Raw genomic sequence first — 5623 nt, forward strand, 5'->3', positions numbered from 1 at the left:
ACCTCCACCTCCCAGGTTCAAGTGATTCTCCTGCCTCAGCCTCCCAAGTAGCTGGGATTACAGGCATGTGCCACCACACCCGGCTAATTTTGTATTTTTTAGCAGAGACGGAGTTTCTCTGTGTTGGTCACACTGGTCTTGAACTCCTGACCTCAGATGATCTGCCCACCTCAGCCTCCCAAAGTGCTACAATTACAGGCGTGAGCCACCGTGCCCAGCCTGCCTGGCTTTCAAACACATGAAAAGGTGCTCACCCTCACTTATAATAAAATAAATAATTCTATTTATTTTAATTTCTAATAGTTACCAATACATGGTTTCCAATACATAAATTCAAAGTGTAAGAGGCTTTTTTTATGTATTAGATGAGTAAAAATTAAAAATTTTGATAAACTTCTATGTGAAAGAAGATGTGGAGAAATAGATGTTCCGTGCATTATTGGTGGGAGTAAAAACTGGTACCCTTTCTCTGAAACAATCTATCAAACGTGCATATCTTTTGATCCAGTAAGCCCGCCTCTACAAAATTATCCTACAGATACACTCACACATGTGCACAAAGATGTCTGCACAAGAGATTTCCTGCAGCATTATTTGAGGAGCAAAGTCTAAAAACCTAAATGCCTGTCAGTAGGGGGACGGGATATGAAACATGATTATTGTGCAAAATCATGCTATATATTGTTGACAGATGTATATATGTACGTATATGATATGTAAACAATTACACAAAGGGTGTAAATAATTTCTGATAGTGCTCCCCTCTGAGGATGGGAGGAAGGACACAGGACTGGCCCCGAAGGCCACAGAATATTTCAGACTTCATCTGTAGCATTTTACTTATTTTTTATGTAAAAAAAGAAAAAAAAACAGCTATACTAAATGTTTTTATCAACTCTGGTTGGTGGAGACTTCATTTATTACACTCTTATTTTTCTGTATTTTTTCCAAAAAGCATGATACAGGTGGGTGGGTATAAGATGGTATCTTTTGCGTAAAAAGAGGCGTCCTGAGCTTGTTTATGTGTCAAAGTCCCTAGAAAGATAGTGAAGGTCACAGTGGCTGGTGTGCCAAAGGGCAACAAGGAAGTGGGTGGGCAGACTGGTTTTTCACTGCACATTCTTACTGCTTATATGTTTTACCATTTGAATGTACTGCTTACAAGGAATGATTATAAAAACAAGCAAACAAAAGGCAGGCCTCCTGTGCCTGAGAGGAAGGGAAGGGGAAAGAAAAGGCTTCTTTCCCTTCTCTGAAGCCTTTGCCTGAGGTCAGTGGGTAAATACTGATGCTGAGAGCAGGGGAGGAGAGAGAGACAGAGACGGACAGAGATGGAGACACACACACAGACACACAGAGACGGAGACACGGAAACAGGGAGGGAGAGAGGGAGAGACAGAGAGACAGAGACAGACAGAGACAGAGAGAGGCAAAGAGAGACAGACAGAGACAGAGAGTCCCCGGAGAGGCTGGTCAGCTTTGGAAACACTCATGGTTCGCCCAGAGGAGCGAGCAGTATGGGCCAAGCTAAGAGCCTTGAGAGCTATTAACACACCACGTAGGTAGTGGCCCAGGCAGGAAAAAAAACTAAGAAACGTCCAGTGTGGGCCAGGCGTGGTGGCTTGTGCCTGTACTCTCAGCGCTTTGGGAGGCTGAGGAGGGAGGATCGCTTGAGGCCAGGAGCTCATGACCAGGCTGGGCAACATAGTGAGACCCCCAACTCTCCCAAATAGTAAAAAAATTAGTCAGATGTGGTGGTGCCTGCCTGCAGTCCCAGCTACTTGGGAGGGTGAGGCAGGAAGGTCACTTGAGCCTGGGAGGTTGAGGCTGGGCAACAGAGGGAGATTCCATCTCAAAAAGAAAAATACATATATCCAGTGTAGCCAGGATATTTTAGGGTGATGAGAAGGAGCAGGAAGCCGCCTAGCCAAACTTTCAGCCTCCAATCCTATCCTCGATGTCTGAGACTAGGAAATCCTCAACAAGAAACAAAAACTAAGGATCCAAACAATGAAAAACAAGCCATAAAGAACTAACTACCAACGTGACTAAACTTTGAAGGTGTTGTGCTAAGTGAAATGAGCTAGTCACAAAAGGATGACTACTCTATGATTCCACTTATATGAGGTACTACAAATAGTCAAATTCAGAGACAGTAGAACGGTGGCCACCAGTGACTGGCAGGGCAGGATGAGGAGTTAGTGTTTAATGGGGACAGAGTTTCAGTTGGGAAAGAAACAAGATTTCTGGAGATGAATGGTGGTGACGGTGGCACAAAAATGTGAGTGCACTTAATGTCACAGAACTGTTCACTTGAGCGTTTTTAAATTGTTATTTTAGAGACAGGCTTTTGCTCTGTCACCCAGGCTGGAGGGCAGTGGTGTGATCAGAGCTTACTATAGCGTTGAACTCCTAGGCTCAAGTGATCTTCCTGCCTCTGCCTCCCAAGGAGCTGGGACTATGGGTGTGTGCCACCATGCCCAGCTAATGAAAAAAAACTTTTTTTTTTTTTAGAGGTTAAGTTGCTATGTTGACCAAGCTGGTTTCAAACTCCTGGTTTCAAATGATCCTCCCACCTCAGCCTCCCAAAGCATTGGGATTACAAGTGTTAGCTACTGTGCCCAGGGCCTACCTAAAAATTGTTAAAATACCACCGGGCGCAGTGACTCACGCCTGTAATCCCAGCACTTTGGGAGGCCAAGGTGGGCGGACCACCTGAGGTCGGGAGTTCGAGACCAGCCTGACCAACATGGAGAAACCCTGTCTCTACTAAAAATACAAAATTAGCTGGGTGTGGTGGTGCATGCCTGTAATCCCATCTACTCCGGAGGCTGAGGCAGGAGAATGGCTTGAACCTGAGAGGCGGAGGTTGCAGTGAGCCGAGATCGCGCCATTGCATTCCAGCCTGGGCAACAAGAGCGAAACTCCAAACTCCATCTCAAAAAAAAAAAAAGAAAAAGAGAAAAAAAATTATTAAAATAATATATGTTATTTTGTATATATTTTACCACAATTTTAAAAATAACAGTTACCCATCCAGATGACTGACAACCCTGGCATGCCTAAAACCTTTCACTAGACATTTAACCAGTCTTACTGTCATGCGCGTCCGTGTGAAGAGACCACCAAACAGGCTTTGTGTGAGCAATAAAGCTTTTTAATCACCTGGGTGCAGGCGGGCTGAGTCCGAAAAGAGAGTCAGCGAAGGGAGATAAGGGTGGGGCCGTTTTATAGGATTTGGGCAGATAAAGGAAAATCACAGTCAAAGGGGGATTGTTCTCTGGCGGGCAGGAGTGGGGGTCACAAGGTGCTCAGTAGGGGAGCTTTCTGAGCCAGGATGAGCCAGGAAAAGGACTTTCACAAGGTAATGTCATCACTTAAGACAAGGACCAGCCATTTTCACTTCTTTTGTGGTGAAATGTCATCGGTTAAGGCGGGGCAGGGCATTTTCACTTCTTTTGTGATTCTTCAGTTACTTCAGGCCATCTGGGCATATATGTGCAAGTCACAGGGGATGCGATGGCTTGGCTTGGGCTCAGGGGCCTGACACTTACTACCTCCTCCTGATCTTCAACTGCACCCTCCTCTGTCTTTTTCCTGTAGATTTTCTGCCAAGAGTGTGAAATACAACTTTGACACACACTTACATAGGTTTTAAAAACAACTAATGACAACAACAGAACTAAACTAAAAGCAACAGACAGCTCCTCTGTGCTGGAAGCAGTGAATCTCAGATTTCCTTCACACAAAGCAGAAATGTCCAGTAAACCCACTGCTGTTTCCGCGCTGGCCAAGGGAGAGAAGCCGCACTGCAGACACCTGCCCCACCCTTCAACCTCCAGACAGACACAGGACTTTCTAACAAAACAAAAACAAACGAAAAACAGCCCAACGACTTCAAAACCACAAAGGAAACCCTTACCCAATCCAAGCTACCCCTTGCTACGGTTTGGGCAGATGGCATTTCACCACTTTTTGACCTTTTAACCAGTACCCTTGCTGAATTTCTTTCCAAAGCCAGCGTCATAACATGTGAGAGCAAGCATATCTCGAGTGCTGGGCTTCAGGGAGCGCCCTGGTCTTTGGTCTGTGAACAGAACTAGGGCAGAGGGAGTCCTATCTTGAGGAGATGACGCTTCTGCCCTACAGCAGCCAGAGCTGCTTTTGTAACTCTGTAGCATGGCCCAATCTCTGCGTGCCCCAACTCTGATCAGCCCTCTTTATTTCAGTCTCGCCTGTGAAATAAGTCTGGGTGAGAGCCAAGATGTCCAGTGGCCAAGTCATGCTATGCCACTTCTACCAATGAGATGGTACCTCCAGCGTCAGCTAGCAGAGACTGTCCTCTGGACCCAGAGCCCCACGAGTGCTGCCACGAGATCAGCACCTGGGGCCCCACGACCTGGAAGTGTAATTGGTTTCAGACTCAGAGAGAGAGAAATGGAAACACCTGATATTGATTGGAAAGCCTAGTTATAATATTCCTAATCTGGCTTGATCCTTGTCTAAAAAGACCTTTTATTTTAGTTGTAGCTTATTTGGCTGGCAAACAGGAGCTCTGATTTAGGGAGGAGGAATGGGAATGGTGAGAAGTGGGCTATCATAATAATTGAGTACAATTTGAATCTTTTACACATTATGTTTTTGTTTTGTTTTGTTTTGTTTTAGACAGAGTCTCGCTTTGTCACCCAGGCTGGAGTGTAATGATGCAATCTCGGCTCACTGCAACCTCCACCTCCGAGGCTCGAGCGCTTCTCCTGCCTCAGCCTCCTGATCAGCTGGGACTACAGGCACCTGCCACCACACCCCAGCTAATAGTTTTGTATTTTTAGTAGAGACGGAGTTTCACCATATTGGCCAGGCTGGTCTCAAACTTCTGACCTCATCATCCACCGGCATCGGCCTCCCACAGTGCTGGGATTACAGGCGTGAGCCACCACAACTGGCCCCACATTGTGTTTTTAATCACCCTCAAATAGATGCTAATGAGTTACAGAAACATTCTTGAGCTGTTGCTGGGATACTGCCCTTTCACAGCCCAAAGAGCCCCTTGACACATCTTGTTTTTTTCTGGTGAAAAAACAAGAGGACTCATTTTAGTTAGGATCATTCACAAAAACCAGGCTCATTCTAGCACCACATGGCCTCCAAAAGCTCAGACCAGAAGCGCACGGTGCTCCTGTCACACTCTAATTTAACTCTCTTTCTGGAAGAATTTGGAGATGTGAGTGCCAATATCATATCACTTTCTCAGATTGAGAATTTGAGGGTGGAGGGGGGCAGGCTCCTGAGGGAAAGAGAATAAATCAGGAGGAAAGGGGAGCGCGGCCCTTTGGTTTTCCTTGGAGGCCTTGCTTGGGGGCCAAAGGTTCTCGGCCTGCGTCCTCCCCTCCTCCTCCCTGGGCGCTCATTAGCAGAGTGCCAGCCTGGCTTCCACTGCGGGCAACTCCACACTGCTCCTCGGGCGCCCTCTCCCCCTCACTCACTCACAGCTCATTTGAAAAGGCTTTACCCCAGCCCTTTGGGAGGCAGAGACGGGCAGATCACGAGGTCAGGAGATCGAGACCATCCTGGCTAACACGGTGAAACCCCGTCTCTACTAAAAAAATACAAAAAACTAGCCGGG

The sequence above is a fragment of the Colobus angolensis genome, unplaced genomic scaffold, assembly GCF_000951035.1.
Source record: "Colobus angolensis palliatus isolate OR3802 unplaced genomic scaffold, Cang.pa_1.0 Scaffold89, whole genome shotgun sequence".
NCBI lineage: Eukaryota > Metazoa > Chordata > Mammalia > Primates > Cercopithecidae > Colobus > Colobus angolensis.